The 25,157-nt window shown below is 49.4% G+C and overlaps 1 protein-coding gene and 1 long non-coding RNA gene across 2 annotated transcripts in view; one reads left to right on the top strand and one right to left on the bottom strand.

Annotated features, from left to right (window-relative positions):
* The window catches only part of LOC103654943 (3-isopropylmalate dehydratase large subunit, chloroplastic), a 72,985-nt gene that overhangs the window by 1,358 nt on the left and 46,470 nt on the right, over positions 1-25,157 (top strand). The gene's annotated exons all lie outside the window — the stretch shown is intronic.
* LOC103654942 (uncharacterized) lies at positions 17,496-18,226 on the bottom strand. Its single transcript, XR_566449.4, has 2 exons — positions 18,003-18,226; positions 17,496-17,931 (listed from the first exon to the last, which is right to left on the bottom strand). It is a non-coding gene; the product is annotated as an uncharacterized lncRNA (long non-coding RNA).

The raw sequence follows: 25,157 nt of genomic DNA, 5'->3' as shown, positions 1-25,157 counted from the left end.
GTTCAGCTTTTTCTGACCAGCTTTTTTGAGAATTTGGCTGTGAGGAGAATCTGGCTGTGGAGAGAATCTGAGTATCGTGGGGATTACGTGCGGAGGAAGATGAAGTGGTCTAAAGGGTTCAGGATCTAGAATCGACGGATTCCTACTATCGTGACGACTCGACCGGTTCTGTGTTTATGTTGATTTTGGACGTTTTTTACCAAAGCGATTCTTATATAAGCTAGCTGAAAAGTCGAGGCGTTTGGCGGTCCGTAGCAGCTTTTAGTGGTCAGAAGCTGAAAAAACCCAAACAAACAGGGCCATAGAGTCTCTTGACTAATTGAAAAAAAAATACAAGAGACAAACTGTTCGCAAAGAGTCTGCCTCTACACGACTATCCATACATATTGTCTCTTGACTGTATTATTTATGGTCTAGTGTTTTGGGATTGTATCATGCAGTCTTTTAAGAGCATGTACAAAACTAAGATACTAGTTCGATTTTTTAAGTATAAGAGACGATTAAAAGATTGCATGATATAACCCTGAGACTCTAGATCATTAATATAACTAAGAAACAACATGTATGTAAAATCGTGAAGAGACGAGTTTTTTATAAAGAGATCGTCTCTTGTATTTTTTTTAATTAGATCCATAGAGTCTCCTCAAAAGATCTTATAGAAGTTGTACATGTCCTAACTGTCTTTTGTCTTTTGTATTTAGAAAAACGAGTCACCGTCTCATGTTTGTACATGTCTAATGTTGAAGCTTGGGAGGGTAATAAATCCTTCTCGACGACGACGGACGAATGAGAGCAAGAATAATGTAGTACGGGACGGAATCTGATGTCGTACGGTACGTACCTCCTCTCTCTCATCTGTTTTGGATGGATCTGGTCGCGGTCCAGCACAGTAGCGAACGACCGTTAGCGGCATGCAGCGAGTCCGCGCGCCACATTTTTACATTTACAACCCTAGCCAACCCGTAAATATCTCTTATCTCTAACTAACACTACATCCCTGCTATATAACCAACACCCGCGAGACAAGCGGCGGTGCATGCCTGCCTCGACTCTCGTGCCTGGCTAAGCTCTCTAAGCCTCGCTCTCGCGCGTAAACATGCGTCAGCTCTCGTACCTCTCTGGTCTCGACGGCCTGGACGACGGCGTCGCGGACTGCGACGGCTCCTGCGGCCTCCGCGACGACGGACCGCCGTGCCTCCTCCACAGCGGTCTCTGCTGCCCCATCGGTCCGCTGGACGACGAAACCGACACCGTCGCCATAGCAATCGACAACGACAAGGAGTTGTTGCAGGACCTTGCCGTGGCCGCCGGGCGCGTTGCCGCCTCCCCGCTGTCGTCGGGCAATAGCCCATCCAGTTCGGCGGTCGAGACCACGACGACGCTGCCGCCGACGCCCTGGCGTTTCGTCGTGCCCAGGAGGAAACGGAGGAAACGACGGGACCGCAGGCCCGTCGTCATGCGCGGCAGCATTAGGCCAGGCATCCCTACACTTCACGCGGCGGCTATGTCGTCGTCTTCGTCGTCGTCGGGCAATAACAGGCCATGCAGTTTGACGGCCGAGACGAGTTCGCCGCCGCAGCTCTGGCGTCTTGTTGTGCCCACGAGGAAACGGGACAGAAGGCCCGTCGTCATGCGCGGCAGCATTAAGCGGCCGTGCTCGCTGGGCACGACGCCAGGCATCCCTACACCTCACGCGGCGGGTAATAGCAACCCTAGCAGCAGCAGCGGCGGCGGCAGTACAGGAGCCCGCCGGCAGTTGGAGAGCCTGCAGGTGCGGCCGCGGCCGCCGCCAACGAACAGGCAGCGAGTTCAGAGAGTGTGCAGCAACTGCGGCAGCACGGAGACGCCGCTGTGGCGCACGGGGTCCGACGGGTCTGCCACCCTGTGCAACAAGTGCGGCCTACGGCTATCAAGAAATCGACAAGCCGCCCAAGCTTCCTGAGCGGCATGCCCTCGAACAGCCACGGGAAGGTGGTCAAGGTAAGGGTTTATTTGGTGACAAAGGAATCACGGGGTGATTAAAGGGGATTGAGGGGAAAATTAGTTAATTTCCTCCTCAATCCCCTCCAATCCTTCCGAGTCACAGCCCTAAGGGATCAGAGACGCCCATCAGCTTTGGATACTCAATAAGATGGATTGAGATGTAAATTGAATACTATAGTATTTAAACAAAACCTTAGGGATGACGTTATCCATAGATAACTCGTGCAAATTAAACCATCAAAGCCCCTATCATGTTATATATGTGTATCATATGTTTACTTTAATATTAAATTTATTTTTAATAATATCAAATATAATTGTGTGTCGTCACACCGCACAAACATCATACTAGTTTTAATATATATGTCTAAATTCATCATTGTCTATTTAATTAAATATCTCTACTCGTAATTAGCACCAGTTTTCAACTGTCGTCCTGCGTCAACGATTCCAAAAAAACACCTTACTGTTTTTTTTCCGAAACCAAACACGAGCTTCCACAATCCTAACAATCAGGTAAGATAAGCCTCGTGCGCAACCATGCAAGATGCAGCCACCATAATCTTCCTCTGCATCGTCGCTCCGGATGACGAGTTTAGTTTTGTATTGGTTGTTGGCAAAGAATGTATGAGATATTGAGATTGATGATAATATATGTATTGTTGTTTTTATGTAAACGTTGTGACATCCAATAAATTAGGTGATCGTTATGGTGTTTAATGCTATTATCATTTCTTTTCATTTCTTTGCTTTCTTTATAAGGGTTTAATTTGCCAATTATGGGTAGTGTGTAATATATATTCAAATTTGTGGCTATTTATATGTGCATGTATTGTTTGTTCCAAATTTGATCCTCAAGCTAGAATGATTTAGAAATTCTAAATGAGATAAGATGCTAACATCATCTCCAACAAGAAATTCTTTATTTGAATCCTACAAAATAAAAAGGACATAATTTGAAGTGTTTAGGGTCATAAAAATATTTACAACTCCAGCAGTTGAGTCCTACACCATGTTTATTAGAAATAGATCATGTTATTTAGAAAATAAAAGGTTGGGGTTCTATATTTAGGAACTGAGAGACCGAGCTCTATAATTATTTGATAAACTTTTATGAGATAGTTAGTCCTATGTTTCAAAATACAACTCCGTTAGGACTTCTGTTTGATCGCTATGATGTTTGATGCTATTAGTTTGATAGGATATAGCTATTAGTTTGATTTCACCTGGTATAAACTAGAATAGGAAAAATGGTGATCATGATTGGCAACTAGAAGAACTGGTTTCAAATGGAACATCCAAAATAAATTTATTTGCTATAGTAACTTTCATGTTGATTTGGTGCTAAAACCTTTTCTTTTACAGGCAACATGGCTCCAGCAATATACGGGGCGCTGGTGAGTTCATGGATGCTCTATAAATTGATTGTAGTCTATACATGAATGTCTTGTATGTTAAAATTTTTATTGTGAAGCTAGGGTGATTCAGAAATTTGACATGAGATAGGCCAGTATATGGGTATCAAAATTGACAGTAAAGCAATGGTGATTGGTGAACTTGCTTGCCAACTAGAACGTACGACAGGCTTAATATCCCAAATGAATGTATTTGTAGGGTAACTTTCATGTTGATTTGGTGCTCAAAGCATCCCTTTCAAGTACCAAAAACAGTCATGTACTTAGTTATATCATGCAAAGAACCCACACATATTACACATCAAAATGAGCAGTCACGAAAACAATCCCTACATGTATATCAATGAATATACTAATTCAGGATAAACTCTGGCAGCAACAGCAATCTACCAAGCAAATTGTGTGGTTAAAATGGACTCAATAAGACAATTAATCGCCAAAAAACCAATATACAACTCAATTTAATACATATTCAGGGAAATGTCCATTTACCGTTGATTTACAAACACAAAAGAATAGGAATTTGATATACAAGATATAAGGAAATAAAATAAAATATCAGCCTCTTCTCTAGTGTCTATATCCTGATTTAAGCTATTTCATACATAACAAGCATATTTGCTAACTCTGCCCCCATCTTTGATCCAAACATGCTGCATCAAAGAAGATAAAATTAGCAACAACATCAGAGTCAGGGAATGAATGGTAGACACATAGACACAGTCCTATGGAAAAACATGAAAAAATCACATTGGAACATGATTTTTTTAATATCTAGATTCTAGAAACTACTAGTGTGCATAGATATTATCATGAAAGTCAACATCATGAAAAAACTAATGATATTGAGTATTATCTACCAGTCTAGATAATTATAATGTGAAACTTTCAGAAAATCAAATGTGCATGCAAAAAAGGCTTAGTAATGATTATGAACCCTTTTTTCATTATAATAAACTCTTAAAGGTGTACCATCCTGAACCTAATTATGATGCAATTTACTATTCAGTGTTACTCTCTTTTGCCTCTTCTTATACCTAGTCAGCAACACTGTAGGATTTATGATTTGTAGATACCACAGTAGCGTCCATGGTTATTAAAGCGGTAAAACGCTAAAACGTTATGAACCAACTTTTCAACGTTTAAACGTTTAAACGAACGTTGAAACATCTTTTCAGACTTGACATAGAATTTCAAATATAGAATAAGTTCATACATAAGTTGAGTTCACAAACCAAATAGCATTAGCATAAAAAGAAACAAATCAAGTTCAACCACACAACACAAGTTACAACTTTCATGCATGATTAGTGGGTCATAGGAGTCATTAGCCTCGCTATTTGTTGCCATTGAAATTGAAATTCACTGCCACACTTTAGCCTGCAACAAACATTAGAATGGTATTATACATTTATACTGTTGCAACCACACTGGGCAGCGACGGCTGGAGCACTGCGCACTAGCTGGTGGCTGCTTCACTGCGCACTGGCTGGAGCACTGCGCAGTGCACACTGGCTGGTGGCTGGCGGCTCGCTGGAGCACTACGCATTGGCTGGCGGCTGGACCTGGGCGGCTGCACACTGGCGGCTCGCTGGAGCACTGCGCACTGGGCGGTTGCGCCTGGACTTGGAGCAATGGCGCCATGTCCGGTTGGCGCTTGTAGGTGGAGGGAAGAGGGAGGACCGGAGGAGGGAGGAGGGGGGCCGGTGGCGTACTTGGAGGGCGACCGATGACGGCTGGCATCTGGCGGCTCCGCGGATGTGGCGTGTGGGCAGTTTGGCGGCTGGAGCAGTGTAACGCCCCGAATTTTGCAGTTGAATTTTTTCTTTTCTTTACTCGCCAAAATTCGGGCGTTACCTTTTCTTTTTTCTTTTTCCCCTCGCTAAACCTTGACCTTTTCCAAAGTTCTAGCGGGATTCGGTTTGGATTTCCCGTGTAAGAAAAACCCTAAATACCTTATGTTGTTTGATGCACCATGCCGAACCCTGCATTTCTTTTGATTGCTTTGAAAGCGCAATTGCATTCATGTAGAAAGATCGGATTTCGAAAATGTGGAGAAGATCTTTTCTTTCTTTTTTTTCTCCCTCTCTTTTTCTCTCCTCTTTTTCTCTCTCTCCCGCGCCGTGGGCCGACCCCGGCCGGCCCAAGCCCCTGCGCCCCCCCCTCTTGGGCCCAAAGCAGGCCCAGCCGCCCCCACCCCCCCCCTCTTTTTCCCCAAATCCCCTCTCCCTCTCCCTCATTCTCTCCCTCTCTCCCTCCCCACCCAAGCCGCCGCCCCCACCCACCTCCCTGCCCTAGCCGCCGCCGCTGCCCCGACCCCGGCTGCGCGCCCTCGCCGTCGGCCACCCCCCTCGCCGGTGAGCCCCCTCCCCTCCCCCTTCTCCCTCCTCTCTCCTTCCCCCTCCCCTCCTTCTCCCCTTGGCCGCTGGCCCTTGGCCGCGCCCGGCCGCCCGACCGCGCCGCCCGGCCGCCCGGCCGCCCCCAGCCCCGCCCGCTCGGCTCCCTGGCCGCGCCCGCCGCCCGCTCGGCCCCCTGGCCGCGCCCGCCGCCCGCCCTGGCCCCTGGCCGCGCCCGCCGCCCGCCCTGGCCCCTGGTCGCGCCCCCCCCCTGTCCCGGGCCAGTTCAGCCGGCCTCGGCCCCGGCTCAGCCGCCCCCGGCCCCAGCTCGGCCGCCCCCCCCCCGCGCTCGGCCGCCCCAGCTCGGCCGCCTGCCCCCGGGCCGGTTCAACCGCCCCTAGGGCCGGTTCAACCGCCCCCCCCCTCTGTTTTTTTTATTTTTATTTTTTTTTTATTTTATTTTATTTACTTTCTGTGATCATAATTACTGTATTTTAAGTAGGCTAATCACTGTTCATGCTATGGGAAAATAGGAAGTTTAATTTAAAATTCCGTTATGTTATTGATTCACGTAGTTAATTGTTTACCCTGTGCAATGTTGATCAACTAAAAGTGATTATGTTTCCATTAGTATATATAAATATATATAACAGAATTATTTTGTTAAAAACCAATTGTGTCATTAGTGCATAAGATTTAACCCCCTGCGAGACCTTTCCCGTTTCTTTCTAACCATAACAAATGCGTTATCGAATGTCATACTTGATGCATATTCGCTTTATTTGTTATCTTGTATGGTGTACTGTTCTTTTGTATTAAATATGTGGATGTATGTATGTATGTTTGCGCTCGCATAGAGAACGATCCGGTCGAAGAGCCCGAGGAATTCGCAGGAGAAGCCCCTGAGCAGCAGTCGGTTGGTGGAGGCAAGTGTCCTTTGACCTATCTATGTCCTATTCATTCTTTAATTCACCTCCCGCATTACACCTTTATACCTAAGGATTGACTAGCTTTTGTTATCCATGTCCTTGTTTACCTATTTGGGTCGGATTATTACTACTTAGTCTGATGCTATTGCTCAACTCTAATCAATGAACATGATGTGATTATCTATGATACGCTGTTTTCCCGTTATTCTTTATGATTATACTTGTGGTATTCAAGGGGGCTCGAGCGGTTTCTCGAGTGCCTCTCCGTAAGGACCTGTTCTATGGATGACCGCCCGGGAAAACAGTGCAACCATGAGGGTGGAATGGGGTGCCCTTAGCTGAATAATTAGAGGATCCGGGGTGTAGTTCACTTAGCCGTCGTGCCGTCAATGGGGCTCGGTGTATGCGGCTCGCTCTGCCAAGTTTGGGTTCGCCCCTTGGGGAGGAGTGCGGTGCATTTAGGAAACCTAACGGGTGGCTACAGCCCCGGGGAATCTTTGTAAAGGCTTCGTAGTGAATCCCTGGCCATTCACCTCGGGAGTGAATAAGGGTCTTGCAAGCCCGGGCTAGAGAGGGAATCACGGCTTGTGGGTAAAGTGCACAACCTCTGCAGAGTGTTATGAAACTGATATATCAGCCGTGCTCGCGGTTATGAGCGGCCAAGGGAGCTCCAGTGATTAGTGGTACTTGATCAGAGGCATTGTGGTACAGGTGGTTATGAGATTGATGGTTCTGGTTATGATTATGGTATTGGTAAGTGGTATTCTTTCCGTTTGGAAAGGATACATTGGGTTAATAACTTGGGTTAATGTTAAAACCTGGCTTTCTACTAGTAAGTAATAACCTGACCAACTAAAAGCAACTGCTTGACTTATCCCCACATAAAGCTAGTCCACTACAGCCAAACAGGATACTTGCTGAGTATGTTGATGTGTACTCACCCTTGCTCTACACACCAAACCCCCCCCCAGGTTGTCAGCATTGCAACCACTGCTCAGGCGAAGATGAAGCCGTGGAAGGAGACTTCCAGGAGTTCCAAGACTACGACGAGTTCTAGGTGTGGGTTAGCGGCAACCCCCAGTCGGCTGCCTGTGAAGGCCGCGTTATCTACGTTTCTTTTCCGCACTTTGATTTATTGTAAGAACTATATGGACGTCTCAGACGTATGATGTAATCGACTATTTCCCTTATTAATACTATTTTGAGCACTGTGTGATGATGTCCATATTATGTAACTGCTGTGTACGTGAATAACTGATCCTGGCACGTACATGGTTCGCATTCGGTTTGCCTTCTAAAACCGGGTGTGACATAAGTGGTATCAGAGCCGTGCTGACTGTAGGACCGCTAACCTAGAGTAGAATGGTCGTTCTAAGGACTATAGACCTCTGTCCCTACCTTGACTTTGATATCTCTTCAAAAGTTGGTCCTACCGACCAAACCTATGTTCTACTATATACTATACCTTGCTGAAAATCATGTTTTATTCCAATCCTTCATTTACTTATGATTCATTATTTGCTGGTCATATTAATTCTGTTCTTACCCTTTTGCTTGCGATGTCTTTTGTAGATGGCTCAACTTAGACACACTGCACGAAAGTCAGTCATCCCCTTCTTACCTTCCCGCCTTGCTGAGCGTCCGCTTCGCCGTCCCGTGGCCGGACAGTCCAGCCACTTGGAGAGACTACACCACCGCCTGCGTGAGGAGCAGGAACGTCGACGACAGGAGCAGCGGAGCTCTTCCCTCTCGCTCCACCAGGAGATAGAGTCTGTGAGGAGCTGCTCCCCTGTGCTTCCTTTGGAGCCGCCCCCTGCACCACCACTGGGCGCCCCAGCTTCTGGAGTAGCTGCTGGAGGAGACCCAGACGACGGAGATGGCGACGACAGCTCGAGCCACGACACCGACTTCTCTGCTAACCCCGAGCCGGAAGGATGGGTTGCTCGACCCATCACTCGCGACGCTGCTCGCGGGTGTCACTTCCACGATGCGCTCGACACCCTGCTACGTCGGGCATTTGACCGGCATACTTGGTCCGTCGAGTATCGCTGTGTGGTCTACCAGCATAGTCGCGGGGTCTACCCGGACCGCTGGGAGGCGACTTGCTTGGTGCGCTGCCCGGAGGACAGTCTCCAGGGTGCAGAGGCCTGTTCAGAGCACTATTCTATCTCTGAGCGGGACTCAGCTGAGGCAGCCATGCAAGATGCTGCACGGCGTGCGCTTTCGCACTACTGCTCGGTTTTCGGTGGGGCAGCTGACGGTCTTGACCTGAAGTATTACCCCCGCCGTTCATCTGGCAGCACAGGAGGCGTGATTGTCTCACCTGTCGGTGAGGGCAATCCTAGGTTGAGCAGCACAGTCAACCTAGCCGCCGTGCTAAACACGGAGCTGGACCATGCACTAGATGAGCTGAGTAGGGCTCGTGCTGAGATCGCCCTGCTGCGGGCTGAGCGCGCGGAACGTCGTTATCTGGACGGTGGTTCCCCCGCTCCCGTTGGGACTCAGCACCCGTACCGCTCACCTCAGCGTGGACACCAGTCTTATGGCAATCCCGCCTGCAAGACCAAGATAAATCTAGAACCATAGATCGTTAGAGTTGGATCTTGTAATTAATACGAAATAAATATATACATGGAAGCTTCAGTCTTAGCGTTAGTCTCGGTCTTAGTTAGTTTTAGTTAGACAGGGTAGTTTGCTATATCCTGTGCATTTATGTTTGTCATGATGAACTATGTTTGGTTTGGATCTTTGTAATGATTGTCACCAGAGTGTGGGTATCCCCTGCATTTTGGTTTACATACCATGTCAATAAAATTAGTTATATAGTTGGGAAACCCATTATTCTCCTTTCCTCTTTATCTGAGAAGCTGTGTGGTCTGTGTTGGAGATCAGTGAAGATGCTCATCTGTTCAGTGCTGTTGGAGAATTCTATACTCTTTTCTTATGCTGCAAGCTTTGCCAGATCAGTTCTGATGTGTGGTTGCGTTCTGCAGATGTCAGAGAACAGGCGTAGAGGAGGAAGGCGTGCTCAGCAGGAGCGAGCCGCTCCGCAGGATGAGGTGCCCCAGCAGCAGCACCTGCCGCCCCCGCCCCCGATGTCGATTGAGCAGATGTTTCTGATGCAGACTCAGGCAGTTCAAGCCATCGGTCAGACTCTGGCCGCCATTCAGCAGCAGCAGCAGCAGCAACAGCAGCAAGCACCACCCCAGCCTCAGATGCCTCAGATGCCTAGAGACAAGCGTGCTGAATTCATGAGAGGTCATCCACCAACGTTCGCTCACTCTTCTGACCCCATGGATGCTGAAGATTGGCTGCGCACTGTGGAGCGGGAGTTGCATACCGCTCAGTGCGATGACAGGGAGAAAGTTCTGTATGGTCCCCGTCTGTTGAGAGGAGCAGCCCAGTCATGGTGGGAGTCTTACCTCGCCACCCATGCCAACCCCGACACCATCACCTGGGAAGAATTCAGATGTAGCTTTCGTCAGTACCATGTGCCTGCAGGTCTGATGACAGTGAAGAAGGAGGAGTTCCTGGCCCTTAAGCAAGGGTCATCGTCTGTCAGTGAGTATCGGGACAGGTTTCTGCAATTGTCTCGCTATGCTCCTGAAGATGTCAACACCGACGCCAAGCGACAGTACCGTTTCCTGAGGGGCTTGGTTGACCCTCTGCAGTATCAGCTGATGAACCACACCTTCCCGACATTCCAGCACCTGATTGACAGAGCAATCATGACAGAGAGAAAGCGCAAGGAGATGGAAGATCGTAAGCGCAAGATCAGTGGACCCCAGCCTGGAAGCAGCAGCCGTCCCCGTTTCTCAGGCAATCAACCTCAGCAGTTCAGGCAGAACCAGCGTCCACCTCAGCAGCATCAGCAGCGTCAGCAGTATCAGCAGTTTCAAAGGCAGTACCCTCAGCATCAGTACCAGAACCGTCAGAGCAATCAGTCAGGAGGTCAGTTTCAGAAGCAGAATCAGCAAGCACCTCGTCTTCCTGCCCCAGCAAATCAGCAGAACAGTCAGGCAGCACCAGCTCAGGTTGGAAACAGGGCATGTTTCCACTGTGGAGAGCAAGGCCACTGGGTGATGCAATGTCCGAAGAAGGCAGCCCAGCAGCAGTCAGGCCCCAATGCCCCAGCAAAGCAGAATGTGCCTCAGCCTGGAGCAGGCAATCGCTCTCAGCAGCGCTATAATCATGGAAGATTGAATCACTTGGAGGCTGAAGCAGTTCAGGAGACCCCCGACATGACAGTAGGTATGTTCCCAGTCGATTCCCATATTGCAGAAGTGTTATTTGATACTGGAGCAACACATTCTTTCATTACTGCATCATGGGTAGAAGCACATAATCTTCCAACTACTACCATGTTAACCCCCATTCAAATTGACTCAGCCGGTGGTAGAATTCGAGCTGATAGCATTTGTTTGAATGTAAGTGTGGAAATAAGGGGGATAGCGTTTCCCGCCAACCTTATAGTAATGGGTACTCAGGGAATAGATGTCATCCTAGGGATGAATTGGCTAGATAAGTATCAGGCAGTTATCAGTTGTGATAAAAGGACAATCAAGTTAGTGTCCCCACTAGGAGAGGAAGTGGTGACCGAGTTAGTCCCGCCTGGGCCGAAGAAAGGAAGTTGTTATCAGATGACTGTCGATAGCAGTGAAGCAGATCCAATTGAGAGTATCAAGGTTGTGTCTGAATTCCCAGATGTGTTTCCAAAGGATTTACCGGGTATGCCACCAGAGCGGAAAGTTGAATTTGCTATAGAGCTTCTTCCTGGAACCGCCCCTATCTTCAAGAGAGCTTACAGAATATCTGGACCAGAATTGGATGAACTTAAGAAGCAAATTGATGAGCTGTCAGAGAAAGGTTACATTCGGCCAAGCACCTCGCCTTGGGCCGCTCCTGTCTTGTTCGTAGAAAAGAAAGATGGTTCTAAGAGGATGTGTATTGATTACCGAGCTTTGAATGAGGTCACGATCAAGAACAAGTATCCTTTGCCCAGAATAGAAGATCTGTTCGACCAGTTGAGAGGAGCCAGTGTGTTCTCCAAGATCGATCTGAGGTCAGGTTATCATCAGCTCAGGATCCGACCTTCGGACATTCCGAAGACGGCATTCATTACCAAGTATGGTTTATACGAGTTCACAGTGATGTCTTTTGGTTTGACCAATGCGCCAGCGTTCTTTATGAACTTGATGAACAGTGTATTCATGGATTACCTTGATAAGTTTGTGGTGGTATTCATTGATGACATTCTGGTTTATTCTCAAAGTGAAGAAGAGCATGCAGACCATTTGAGGATGGTATTGCAGAGATTGCGAGAGCACCAGTTGTATGCAAAGTTGAGCAAGTGTGAGTTCTGGATCAGTGAAGTCCTGTTCTTGGGTCACATAATCAACAAGGAAGGATTGGCTGTGGATCCGAAGAAAGTGGCAGACATTCTGAACTGGAAAGCGCCAACGGATGCTCGAGGAATCAAGAGCTTCATTGGAATGGCCGGATATTATCGGCGATTCATTGAAGGGTTTTCGAAGATTGCGAAACCAATGACAGCGTTGCTAGGCAACAAGGTTGAGTTCAAGTGGACCCAGAAATGCCAAGAGGCCTTTGAAGCGCTGAAAGAGAAGTTGACAACAGCGCCTGTCCTAGTCTTGCCTGATGTGCACAAGCCCTTCTCGGTGTATTGCGATGCTTGTTACACAGGTTTGGGATGTGTGTTGATGCAAGAGGGAAGAGTTGTGGCTTACTCGTCCCGACAGCTGAAGGTTCATGAGAAGAACTACCCAATCCATGATCTAGAGTTGGCAGCAGTGGTTCACGCACTGAAGACATGGAGGCACTATCTGTATGGACAGAAATGCGATGTTTACACAGACCACAAGAGTCTGAAGTACATATTCACTCAGTCAGAATTGAACATGAGGCAACGAAGATGGTTAGAGTTGATTAAAGACTATGAGTTGGAGATTCATTACCATCCAGGCAAAGCAAACGTAGTGGCAGATGCTCTGAGCAGAAAGAGTCAAGTCAATCTGATGGTCGCTCGTCCGATGCCTTATGAGTTGGCCAAGGAGTTTGACAGGTTGAGTCTCGGATTTCTGAACAATTCGCGAGGAGTCACAGTTGAGTTGGAACCTACCTTGGAGCGCGAAATCAAAGAAGCGCAGAAGAATGATGAGAAAATCAGTGAGATCCGGCGACTGATTCTAGAAGGCAAAGGCAAAGATTTTCGAGAAGATGCAGAAGGCGTGATATGGTTCAAAGATCGCTTGTGTGTTCCCAATGTCCAGTCTATTCGGGAGTTGATTCTTAAGGAAGCTCATGAGACAGCTTATTCGATTCACCCTGGCAGTGAGAAGATGTATCAGGATCTGAAGAAGAAATTCTGGTGGTACGGAATGAAAAGAGAAATCGCAGAGCATGTGGCTATGTGCGATAGTTGTCGAAGAATTAAGGCAGAACACCAGAGACCTGCTGGATTGTTGCAACCGTTGCAGATCCCTCAGTGGAAATGGGATGAAATTGGTATGGATTTCATAGTCGGATTGCCTCGCACTCGAGCCGGCTACGATTCCATTTGGGTAGTAGTGGATCGCTTGACCAAGTCAGCCCACTTCATACCTGTCAAGACCAACTACAACAGTGCAGTATTGGCAGAATTGTATATGTCTCGGATCGTTTGTCTTCATGGTGTGCCAAAGAAGATAGTGTCAGACAGAGGAACGCAGTTCACCTCTCATTTCTGGCAGCAGTTGCATGAAGCCTTGGGCACGCATCTGAATTTCAGTTCAGCTTATCACCCGCAGACAGATGGCCAGACCGAAAGAACCAATCAAATTCTCGAAGACATGTTAAGAGCCTGTGCGTTGCAAGATCAGTCCGGATGGGACAAGAGATTGCCTTATGCGGAGTTTTCCTATAACAACAGTTATCAGGCCAGTTTGAAGATGTCACCATTTCAAGCGCTGTATGGAAGGAGTTGCAGAACTCCGTTGCAATGGGATCAGCCTGGAGAGAAGCAGGTGTTTGGGCCAGATATTTTGCTTGAAGCCGAAGAGAACATCAAGATGGTCCGAGAGAATCTGAAGATAGCGCAATCGAGGCAGCGAAGCTATGCAGACACAAGAAGAAGAGAGCTGAGTTTCGAAGTCGGAGACTTCGTCTATCTGAAAGTGTCACCGATTAGAGGAGTCAGAAGATTCGGAGTGAAAGGCAAGCTAGCACCCCGCTACATTGGTCCGTATCAGATTCTTGCAAGACGTGGAGAAGTGGCCTATCAGCTCAGTTTGCCCGAGAATTTGTCTGCTGTGCATAATGTCTTTCATGTGTCTCAGTTGAAGAAGTGCTTGCGTGTGCCAGAAGAGCAGTTGCCAGTGGAAGGTCTCGAGGTCCAGGAGGACTTGACCTATGTTGAGAAGCCAGCTCAGATCCTTGAGATTGCAGATAGAGTCACCCGAAGGAAGACCGTCAGAATGTGCAAAGTCAGATGGAGTCACCACTCTGAGGAAGAAGCAACCTGGGAGCGTGAAGATGATCTGATGGCTAAGTACCCTGAGCTCTTTGCTAGCCAACCCTGAATCTCGAGGGCGAGATTCTTTTAAGGGGGATAGGTTTGTAACGCCCCGAATTTTGCAGTTGAATTTTTTCTTTTCTTTACTCGCCAAAATTCGGGCGTTACCTTTTCTTTTTTCTTTTTCCCCTCGCTAAACCTTGACCTTTTCCAAAGTTCTAGCGGGATTCGGTTTGGATTTCCCGTGTAAGAAAAACCCTAAATACCTTATGTTGTTTGATGCACCATGCCGAACCCTGCATTTCTTTTGATTGCTTTGAAAGCGCAATTGCATTCATGTAGAAAGATCGGATTTCGAAAATGTGGAGAAGATCTTTTCTTTCTTTTTTTTCTCCCTCTCTTTTTCTCTCCTCTTTTTCTCTCTCTCCCGCGCCGTGGGCCGACCCCGGCCGGCCCAAGCCCCTGCGCCCCCCCCTCTTGGGCCCAAAGCAGGCCCAGCCGCCCCCACCCCCCCCCTCTTTTTCCCCAAATCCCCTCTCCCTCTCCCTCATTCTCTCCCTCTCTCCCTCCCCACCCAAGCCGCCGCCCCCACCCACCTCCCTGCCCTAGCCGCCGCCGCTGCCCCGACCCCGGCTGCGCGCCCTCGCCGTCGGCCACCCCCCTCGCCGGTGAGCCCCCTCCCCTCCCCCTTCTCCCTCCTCTCTCCTTCCCCCTCCCCTCCTTCTCCCCTTGGCCGCTGGCCCTTGGCCGCGCCCGGCCGCCCGACCGCGCCGCCCGGCCGCCCGGCCGCCCCCAGCCCCGCCCGCTCGGCTCCCTGGCCGCGCCCGCCGCCCGCTCGGCCCCCTGGCCGCGCCCGCCGCCCGCCCTGGCCCCTGGCCGCGCCCGCCGCCCGCCCTGGCCCCTGGTCGCGCCCCCCCCCTGTCCCGGGCCGGTTCAGCCGGCCTCGGCCCCGGCTCAGCCGCCCCCGGCCCCAGCTCGGCCGCCCCCCCCCCGCGCTCGGCCGCCCCAGCTCGGCCGCCTGCCCCCGGGCCGGTTCAACCGCCCCTAGGGCCGGTTCAACCGCCCCCCCCTCTGTTTTTTTTATTTTTATTTTTTTTTTATTTTATTTTATTTACTTTCTGTGATCATAATTACTGTATTTTAAGTAGGCTAATCACTGTTCATGCTATGGGAAAATAGGAAGTTTAATTTAAAATTCCGTTATGTTATTGATTCACGTAGTTAATTGTTTACCCTGTGCAATGTTGATCAACTAAAAGTGATTATGTTTCCATTAGTATATATAAATATATATAACAGAATTATTTTGTTAAAAACCAATTGTGTCATTAGTGCATAAGATTTAACCCCCTGCGAGACCTTTCCCGTTTCTTTCTAACCATAACAAATGCGTTATCGAATGTCATACTTGATGCATATTCGCTTTATTTGTTATCTTGTATGGTGTACTGTTCTTTTGTATTAAATATGTGGATGTATGTATGTATGTTTGCGCTCGCATAGAGAACGATCCGGTCGAAGAGCCCGAGGAATTCGCAGGAGAAGCCCCTGAGCAGCAGTCGGTTGGTGGAGGCAAGTGTCCTTTGACCTATCTATGTCCTATTCATTCTTTAATTCACCTCCCGCATTACACCTTTATACCTAAGGATTGACTAGCTTTTGTTATCCATGTCCTTGTTTACCTATTTGGGTCGGATTATTACTACTTAGTCTGATGCTATTGCTCAACTCTAATCAATGAACATGATGTGATTATCTATGATACGCTGTTTTCCCGTTATTCTTTATGATTATACTTGTGGTATTCAAGGGGGCTCGAGCGGTTTCTCGAGTGCCTCTCCGTAAGGACCTGTTCTATGGATGACCGCCCGGGAAAACAGTGCAACCATGAGGGTGGAATGGGGTGCCCTTAGCTGAATAATTAGAGGATCCGGGGTGTAGTTCACTTAGCCGTCGTGCCGTCAATGGGGCTCGGTGTATGCGGCTCGCTCTGCCAAGTTTGGGTTCGCCCCTTGGGGAGGAGTGCGGTGCATTTAGGAAACCTAACGGGTGGCTACAGCCCCGGGGAATCTTTGTAAAGGCTTCGTAGTGAATCCCTGGCCATTCACCTCGGGAGTGAATAAGGGTCTTGCAAGCCCGGGCTAGAGAGGGAATCACGGCTTGTGGGTAAAGTGCACAACCTCTGCAGAGTGTTATGAAACTGATATATCAGCCGTGCTCGCGGTTATGAGCGGCCAAGGGAGCTCCAGTGATTAGTGGTACTTGATCAGAGGCATTGTGGTACAGGTGGTTATGAGATTGATGGTTCTGGTTATGATTATGGTATTGGTAAGTGGTATTCTTTCCGTTTGGAAAGGATACATTGGGTTAATAACTTGGGTTAATGTTAAAACCTGGCTTTCTACTAGTAAGTAATAACCTGACCAACTAAAAGCAACTGCTTGACTTATCCCCACATAAAGCTAATCCACTACAGCCAAACAGGATACTTGCTGAGTATGTTGATGTGTACTCACCCTTGCTCTACACACCAAACCCCCCCCCCCAGGTTGTCAGCATTGCAACCACTGCTCAGGCGAAGATGAAGCCGTGGAAGGAGACTTCCAGGAGTTCCAAGACTACGACGAGTTCTAGGTGTGGGTTAGCGGCAACCCCCAGTCGGCTGCCTGTGAAGGCCGCGTTATCTACGTTTCTTTTCCGCACTTTGATTTATTGTAAGAACTATATGGACGTCTCAGACGTATGATGTAATCGACTATTTCCCTTATTAATACTATTTTGAGCACTGTGTGATGATGTCCATATTATGTAACTGCTGTGTACGTGAATAACTGATCCTGGCACGTACATGGTTCGCATTCGGTTTGCCTTCTAAAACCGGGTGTGACAAGCAGTTTGGCGGCTAGGCAGTTTGGTGGCTGGAGCTGGCTGGTTAAAGGCTCATTTAAGGCCCACGAACGCATAGAACGTCCGTAGAACGGGTAAAACGTCCAGAACGCGCGTTCCGACGTTAAAACGGACGTTCTACACAGTTTTTTAAAAACGTACGGACGTTTTAACTCCTAATCACGTTTTAGCGCTTAAACGATGCTTTAATAACCATGGTAGCGTCTTTATGCATTAAAACAAATGCTTGCAACAAAACTATTCTTGTTACCGATTAGTTCAGGTCGGGTAGTTTGGATTTTATTAAATTCGAGTAATAGAAATTGTTACTAGATCACAGCTTTTAAAAAACGCTACCCGCAATTTTGGGTTCGGATATACCCAATTTACCCGAGATATTAAAAGCACAAGTACCTCCGTATATGAATGCACATTGTAACAAGAACAAAATGCATATACATAAAGCAACAGCTCACTGAACAAAACGCAGATTAATGAATTACTACTAACAGAACATCTTAAGATCATAATCTAGTATAGATAACAAACCTTATGCAGAGGAGCGAGAATTCAAGAACCAATACAGCCGACAGGTACTACCTACTACTACACTAATGTACTGAGTACTCGACGACGACAAGATACAAAAGTGCAAAGCTGCAAGGCATTAAGCCTGCTGCGGTGCTGCTGCTGCCTGCCAGTGACAGCCGCCAAGTGCCATTGCATTGCATCACAAATCCACAAGAAAAATACAGTTCGGACTTCACAGATGGTTCAGACTTCACACTTCAGGCTTCAAAGTCCGAAATTCTCCACAGCAGTCAGCAATCCACTTCTCCACAGAAATCCAGCTCCAGTCGTCCGTAGTCCGCCTACCGGTGAGGTGAGTGAGGATGTGAGAGACAGAGGACAGAGGTGGGAGGAGTAAGGGCAGGCTTCTCACCAGCGATAGCGAGCGGTGAGCGTCGTGTCCCATGATGCATGTGGAACACTTGAGGTCGCCCCGGTGTCCGGGATCCGGGCAGGCGGGCTCCGCCGCACCGAGGAGAGTGGCGGCTAGGTTAATGGTGACCGGAGGCGGAGGAGAGCACGATGGAGAAAAGGAAGCGGCGCTGGAAATCTGGAATACTGGATTGATAGCTGATGCCTTGTTAGGTTGTTAGGTTAGATTGGAGGAGATTAAATCCTTCCCTATGCTATAGGGATGTGTCGATCCACTCCAAACCGAATAAAGGGTTGCCGACCGCGTGGCTGACATCCACATGTATTGTACGTGGCCGACATCCGCGTGTATTGTAGACATGTAGTCCACACGACTACATGAGGCGCCCGGTGACACACACACTATTTCGGGTAGTTCGGGACCTAAACTAAATTCGAGTAACGGGGCGTTTGGATCCTTTTATTTTAGAGAGATTGGAATTCACTCAATAAAGTAACTTATTTAGTTTAGAATTTGACATTCCACCACTTTCCAAAGTTCAGATATAAGTCTATCTCAAAAATTTAGAAGACATTGAACTAAACTTCTATAGTATATAAACTCTTTCTATATATAATATGTATATTTTAGCATTTAGAAGAGGCTTTAATAAAGCATCATAGGCTCATGAGTGGTAGGGGCTCAAACCCACCAGTTTTGCGGCTGCCTCCGTCAAGTAAAGATGGTCTTTAGGGGTGTTTGAATGCACTAAAACTAATAGTTAGCTGGCTAAAATTTATTAGTGTAATTAGCTAGCTAACAAATAACTACTCCCTCCGTTTTTTTATAGTTGACGTTGGTTAGTGTAAAATTGCACTAACTAGCGTCAAGTAAAAAAATAAATGTGGTACCTATCTATTAGCTAATTTACTAAAAATCGCTAATAGTTGAACTATTAGCTAGGGTGTTTAGATGTCTCAACTAATTTTAGCCGTAACTATTAGCTTTAGTGTATTCAAACATTGACACCATCGGCTAAAAAATGGGATAAAAGGTGTTTTTTAAACCAGGACTATAGGTGCGCTCTGTACTAGCTAGCGTGGTTTATTGTTTTCGATCACATGGCTACTTAAATTTTAGTTGGGTAGCTAGCTAGCTTTGAGCTAGCTTTATTCCAGTGGATGGGAGAACTTATTTGATGAGGTGAAGCAATTCTGTAATGAAAAATCTATTCCAGTGCCAAATATGTTTGATGAAATACCAGTCAGAGGTAGATCGAGGCGTGAAGGGTTCACTGTTACTAACCTTCATCATTATCGGGCTGAGATTTTCTATGTTGTGGTTGATAAAATTTGTGTGGAAATGAATCATCGGTTTGGTGAAGCAAACCCAGAGTTATTAGTTTGCTTCTCATGTCTTGATCCAAAAAATTCATTCTCCAAATTTGATATCAATAAGCTTGCTCGACTTGCTGAAATTTATGATGCAGATTTCTCGGATGGTGATCGTGCAATAATAAGAAGCCAACTTGAGACTTATATTCATCATGTGAGAAGACATTCTACCTTTTCTAGTTGCATGGATATTGGAAGTTTGGCAGTAAATATGGTTGAAACTGAAAAGCATATGGTTTTTCCTTTAGTCTACAAGCTTATTGAGTGTCACACCCGGATTTAAGAAACAAAGCCGGTTCTCATATATGCGCCAGAGAAGACAACACATATAATAACAGAGTGCATAGAGATAAATATCATAAATATACTTATTACTTTGCGGAAGTCTTACAAAAATAAATGATAAAGTAAATTGAACTAAATATTATTCTCTGGCGCCACAAAGCTGACTGGGAGACACCACCTAGATCAAGTCGAAAGCCTCAGTGCTAGGCGGCTCCTCTTTGACCACCTATTCTTCTCCTGTGGGGGTGTGAGACAGCAAGAGTGAGCTCACATACGTTCATAGCTCAACAAGTCGTGAGGAATAATGTGCATGAACTCACCAAAGGTGGGAGTTCATGTGAAGTGTAAGGCTGATCAACAAAGTAAAGACTGAAGCTGAGCATTGCTTTTATAAGTTGGTCAAAATTTTATTAGCAATTACTAAGTATAAGTAAATACCAAACCTTAATAATAATAAAGAAAAGTAATAATAAAATAATCCCAAATGCGACGCAAATGTCAAATTGAGTTTTTAATTCCATAAATTAATTATGCGAGGGTCCGAGCTGCTCATGACCGTGAGTACGGCTAGTATACCAGTTTTACACTCTGTAGAGGTTACACATCTTTACCCACAAGTCATGTTACCCATCTGCCAAGAGACGGCCAATCCCATACACCTCTACCATACACCTCTACCGAGGAGGCAAGGCAGGGTAACACTACAAGGCCTTTACAAAGTTCCACTAGCTTCAGAAATCCCGCTACAGTTTATAGGAAGCTCCAGTGCAGGAATCCCTCGCCTGACCGCCATCGCAGCAAAATCAACCCAAGGACCTCCCTACACTGACCACTCCCCTACTTCCCTTGCCTCTTTCGGGTAAGGAAGACATCCACTAGCTTTCTTAGTTAATCAGCCAAGGGCGTCCCATTAAACCCTTGTGGTAGCATTGTTTTCCCGGGTGGTCGCTCCGTGTTCCCATTAACATAATGATCTTAACATGAACTGTAATAGCAAAAAGATAATAAAAGTGTAATCATGAATAGTGTATCTCCGTACCCAAATCCACATAAAGCAATAGCAGGTACTACCCAAAAATATTTCAGTGGTGAACAAGGTATAAAGATAACCAAAACTGGGGTGACCTAAAGGATCCCATCAAAATTAACCTATGCAGATCATTGTAATTAACAAGAACATGGCTCGGAAAAAGTAAGTGATCAAGGGCACAACTTGCCTTCAATGAGCTCCTGCTTAGCTACTTCTACTTGCTGAACCTCAGAATCCACAGTGGCTTGCTCGTCTACTCGTATCAACACAATACATACATAGTATAGCAAACATTCACATTGCACCAAACATGTGAATGAAATACACAATAAAAATCTACACATTAAAATAAGAACCTAGGAACATGAATCATATTTTGGAGTTATAGATTTTGAATTATGAATTTCCAAAGGTTTAATGTGCTTGAAATGGAATTGCATGAGAAATAAATTTTATTTCTGTTTCCATGCCAAAACAGAGACACCAAATGATAGACAATAATATTACAAAATTTTAGAGACTGGAATGGATCGATTTGGATTTGTCGGCGTTTCGAACCCGGGGGGTCCCTGGACCGACGAGTAAATTGTCGCCGCGTGCCCCAGCCCAGATGGGTCGGCGCGAGACGGAGCGCGAAGGGGGGAAGAAGCCAGAGGGAGGCAGTCGTAAAAGGGGAAACCCGCGGCCTTCGTGTTTGTCCCGCGCCCAGGTCGGGTGCGCTTGCAGTAGGGGGTTACAAGCGTCCACGCGGGAGGGAGCGAGTGGCCTTACGCGAGCGTCGTCCCGTCCTTCCCCGCGCGGCCAACCCTCTGTAAGAGGGCCCTGGACCTTCCTTTTATAGGCGTAAGGAAATGATCCAGGTGTACAATGGGGGGGTGTAGCAGTGTGCTAACGTGTCTAGCGGAGGAGAGCTAGTGCCCTAAGTACATGCCATCATGGCAACCAGAGAGGTTTTGGCACCCGGTTCGCGTGGTGTCGTGGCCGTCGGAGGAGCGCTGGAGCCTGGCGGAAGGACAACTGTCGGGGCTGTCGAGTCCTTGCTGACATCCCCTTGCTTCCGTAAGGGGGCTGAGAGCCGCCATCGTCATAGAGCATGCGGGGCGCCATCATTACTTATTTACCGGGGCGAGCCAGATGGGACGTCGGTCTTGTTCCCCGTAGCCTGAGTTAGCTTGAGGTAGGGTAATGATGGCGCCTCCTGTGACGTGGTCGGTCTGAGTCCTGGGTTGGGCGAGGTGGAGGCTCCTCCGAGGTCGAGGTCGAGTCTGTCTTCCAAGGCCGAGGTCGAGTCCGAGCCCCTGGGTCGGGCGAGGCGGAGACCGTCGGCTGAGGCCAGGGCTGAGTCCGAGCCCTAGGGTCGGGCGAAGCGGAGTTCGTCGTCTTCCGGGGCTGAGCCCGAGTCCGAGCCCTAGGGTCGGGCGATGCAGAGTTCGTCGTCTTCCGGGGCTGAGCCCGAGTCCGAGCCCTGGGGTCGGGCGATGCGGAGTTCGTCGTCTTCCGGGGCTGAGCCCGAGTCTGAGCCATGGGTCGGGCGAGGCAGAGTTTCCTATGGCGCCCGACGCCGGACTTGGCTGCTGTCAGCCTCACTCTGTCGAGTGGCACAGCAGTCGGAGCGGCGCAGGCGGCGCTGTCCTCTTGTCAGGTCGGTCAGTGGAGCGGCGAAGTGATTGCGGTCACTTCGGCTCTGTCGACTGAAGGGCGCTCGTCAGGATAAGGTGTCAGGCCACCTTTGCATTAAATGCTCCTGCGATATGGTCGGTTGGCGTGGTGACTTGGCCAAGGTTGCTTCTTGGCGAAGACTGGGCCGAGGGCGAGCCGAAGGTGTGTCCGCCGCTGGAGGGGGTCCTTGGGCGAGACGTAAATCCTCCGGGGTCGGCTGCCCTTGCCCGAGGCTGGGCTCGGGCGAGGCGAGATCGTGTCCCTTGAGTGGACCGATCCTTGACTTAATCGCACCCATCAGGCCTTTGCAGCTTTGTGCTGATGGGGGTTACCAGCTGAGATTAGGAGTCTTGGGGTACCCCTAAGTATGGTCCCCGACAGTAGCCCCCGAGCCTCGAAGGGAGTGTTAATACTCGCTTGGAGGCTTTTGTCGCACTTTTTCGCAAGGGGACCGACCTTTCTCGGTTGCATTTTGTTCCAGTGGGTGCGCGCGAGCGCACCCGCCGGGTGTAGCCCCCGAGGTCTCGGAGGAGTAGTTTGTCTCCTTCGAGGTCTTAATGTGTTTCGCGATGCTTCGGCCGGTCTGGTTGTTCCCTCATGCGAGCTGGCCGTAGCCCGGGTGCACGGTCGGGTCCCAAGTTCTCGGGCTGGTATGTTGACGCTGTCAACGGTTTGGCCGGAGCCGGGTTTGCGAGAGCAGCCCCCGAGCCTCCGCACAGGGCGATAGGACGGTCAAGGACAGACTCGACTTTTTTACATATGCCCCTGCGTCGCCTTTCCGCAAGGAGGAGGGGGGGAAGCGCCATGTTGCCCTTGGAGGGCGCCGAACATGGTGTCTCCAGTGAGCTGCTGACGGGTAATCCGAGTGGACGCCCGTGCCCCATTTGTTAGGGGTCGGCTAGAGGCCCGGAGGCGCGCTCCAAAAGTACCTGCGGGTGATCTGCCAGACCCGGTCCCCTTTTGGTGGGGTCCGAGGGCTCGATGCCTCCCTCTGATGGGATTCCGTTACAAGATCGTTCCCGCTGGTCTCGGAAATGTCCTATGGTACCTCGGGAGCGTAGCTCGAGCCTTGGTTATGTATCGAACGTACCCAGGGTCATCCCTCGCTCTGCGTCTGAGGCGGCTGTGAACCCTTCGAGGGCCAGCCTACGAACCCCTGATCAGTAGTGGGCGCGGAGCCCGAGCGCTCTGAGGCAGCTGTTGAACCCCTTCGAGGGGCCGGCCTTCGAACCTCTGATCAGTAGGGGGGCTTGGGGCCCGTTTCCTTCACGGAGAAGGATCCCTTTCGGGGTATCCCCTTTCCCGGTCCCTGTTGTAAGAGAGAGAAAGAGGAAAAAGAAAAGGATACGAAATCGAAACGACGTGGCGCACCTTTTTTTTGACGCGATCGTTATGGCGAAGGCGAAGCGTCGCCCGCTTCTCCTGCCAAAGGTGTCGCCTGTCCCGCCGCGGAGTTAATGCGACGGGACGAGTGGTTCGCGGGGCGGCCGTTGCGCGTGTGCGAGCCGTTCGAGGGACGGAACACGGGCGCACCGTCTTCACACCGTGGGAGAGGGTTCTCTCGCCGTCCCATGAGGGGATGTGAGCTTGGCTGACGACGCGACCGCTGCTTCCGCCCGCCTGCCACCGCCATTACTGCCGGCCCATTTTTGGCAGCATCGACCGTCGCGCCTTCTCCCGCGGCTGACTGGCCCGTGATCGATGCGCCTGGCTGGCACTGTTGGGTCATGCGCAGGGTTGCCTCGAGTCGCGGTACTGGTTCCGCAGTCGAGGAGGCGCGGTAGTGGCGCGAGGGTCAGTGCAGTTGCTCGCACGTAGCAACCGGTGCGCCGGTTGCATGACGTGTGGGCCTGGGCCTCCATGCTGGGCGCGTTGGAGTTGAAGGGGTGCGCCCACTTGGCCCGGTTGCATGCCGACTGCATGGCTGTCCGCCCTTTCACCTGCTGGTCTAGGTGAAAGTGGAGGAACACTTGTAACCGCTGGGCAGTTGCATGCACCGCGCGCGGAGGTTTGGCTTCTTCTGCCTTGAGCCAGCTTGTGTGACGCGTGGGACCCAGCCCCTGTGTCGTAGGGGGAGGATCTTGGAGCGTGTTGGAGAAGACTCAGCCCGTGATGGCTGAGGACGCAAGTGGGGAGAGTTGCCTTTAAAAGGAGGATGACCCCCTTGAAAGGCGACCATGTCTTCGCGCTCCCTTATGCATCGCGTCTTTCCACCTTCCGAGCCCCCGGATGGGGAACACCTGCAATCCTTCCGCCTTGTCGTTGGAGGAACGCAACTTCGTGGAAGTTGGTACCTTTCAGCCATCGTTCGGCTTCAAGGATTTTCATCAGGCAGCCCGGCCGCATCCCCTCGCCGGTGGTCACCCAAGACGGTGACCACCAGCTCCTGGGTGGGGAGAAGCAACCCGGGCTGCAGCCTCTGCCCCTCCCTCAGCTTCAAGGATGTTCATCATCAGTGCTGGGGAGGGGAGTGCGCCGAGTTGGGGTCGGTCTCTGCGCGGGCAGCGGCCCGCTCCTTCCCTCAGTGATCGGGGGGAAGGGCGTCCGCCGTTCGTGGCGCTGGCAGCTGCCGCGTGCCCGGCTCTCTGACCCGAGCGGCTTCGGAGCCGCTTCCGGCGCCGCCTTCCGCCACGGCAACCGGAAGAGGTTTCTCCGCCGACAAGATAGCCGGTGCCGCCCACGGACTGACCTCCAACTATACGGCCTTCTGCTCGTCCTTGCCTCTCGAGTGAGGAAGTGGGCGAGGGCCCTATGGCAGCAGCATCCGCCCTGAGGTCATCGCTGCTGCTGTTCGGCCCCTCGGAGCAG

The sequence above is a fragment of the Zea mays genome, chromosome 4, assembly GCF_902167145.1.
Source record: "Zea mays cultivar B73 chromosome 4, Zm-B73-REFERENCE-NAM-5.0, whole genome shotgun sequence".
NCBI classification, from domain to species: domain Eukaryota; kingdom Viridiplantae; phylum Streptophyta; class Magnoliopsida; order Poales; family Poaceae; genus Zea; species Zea mays.
The sequence above is the reverse complement of the archived record's forward strand: the minus strand, read 5'-3'. Positions and strand labels throughout refer to the sequence as shown.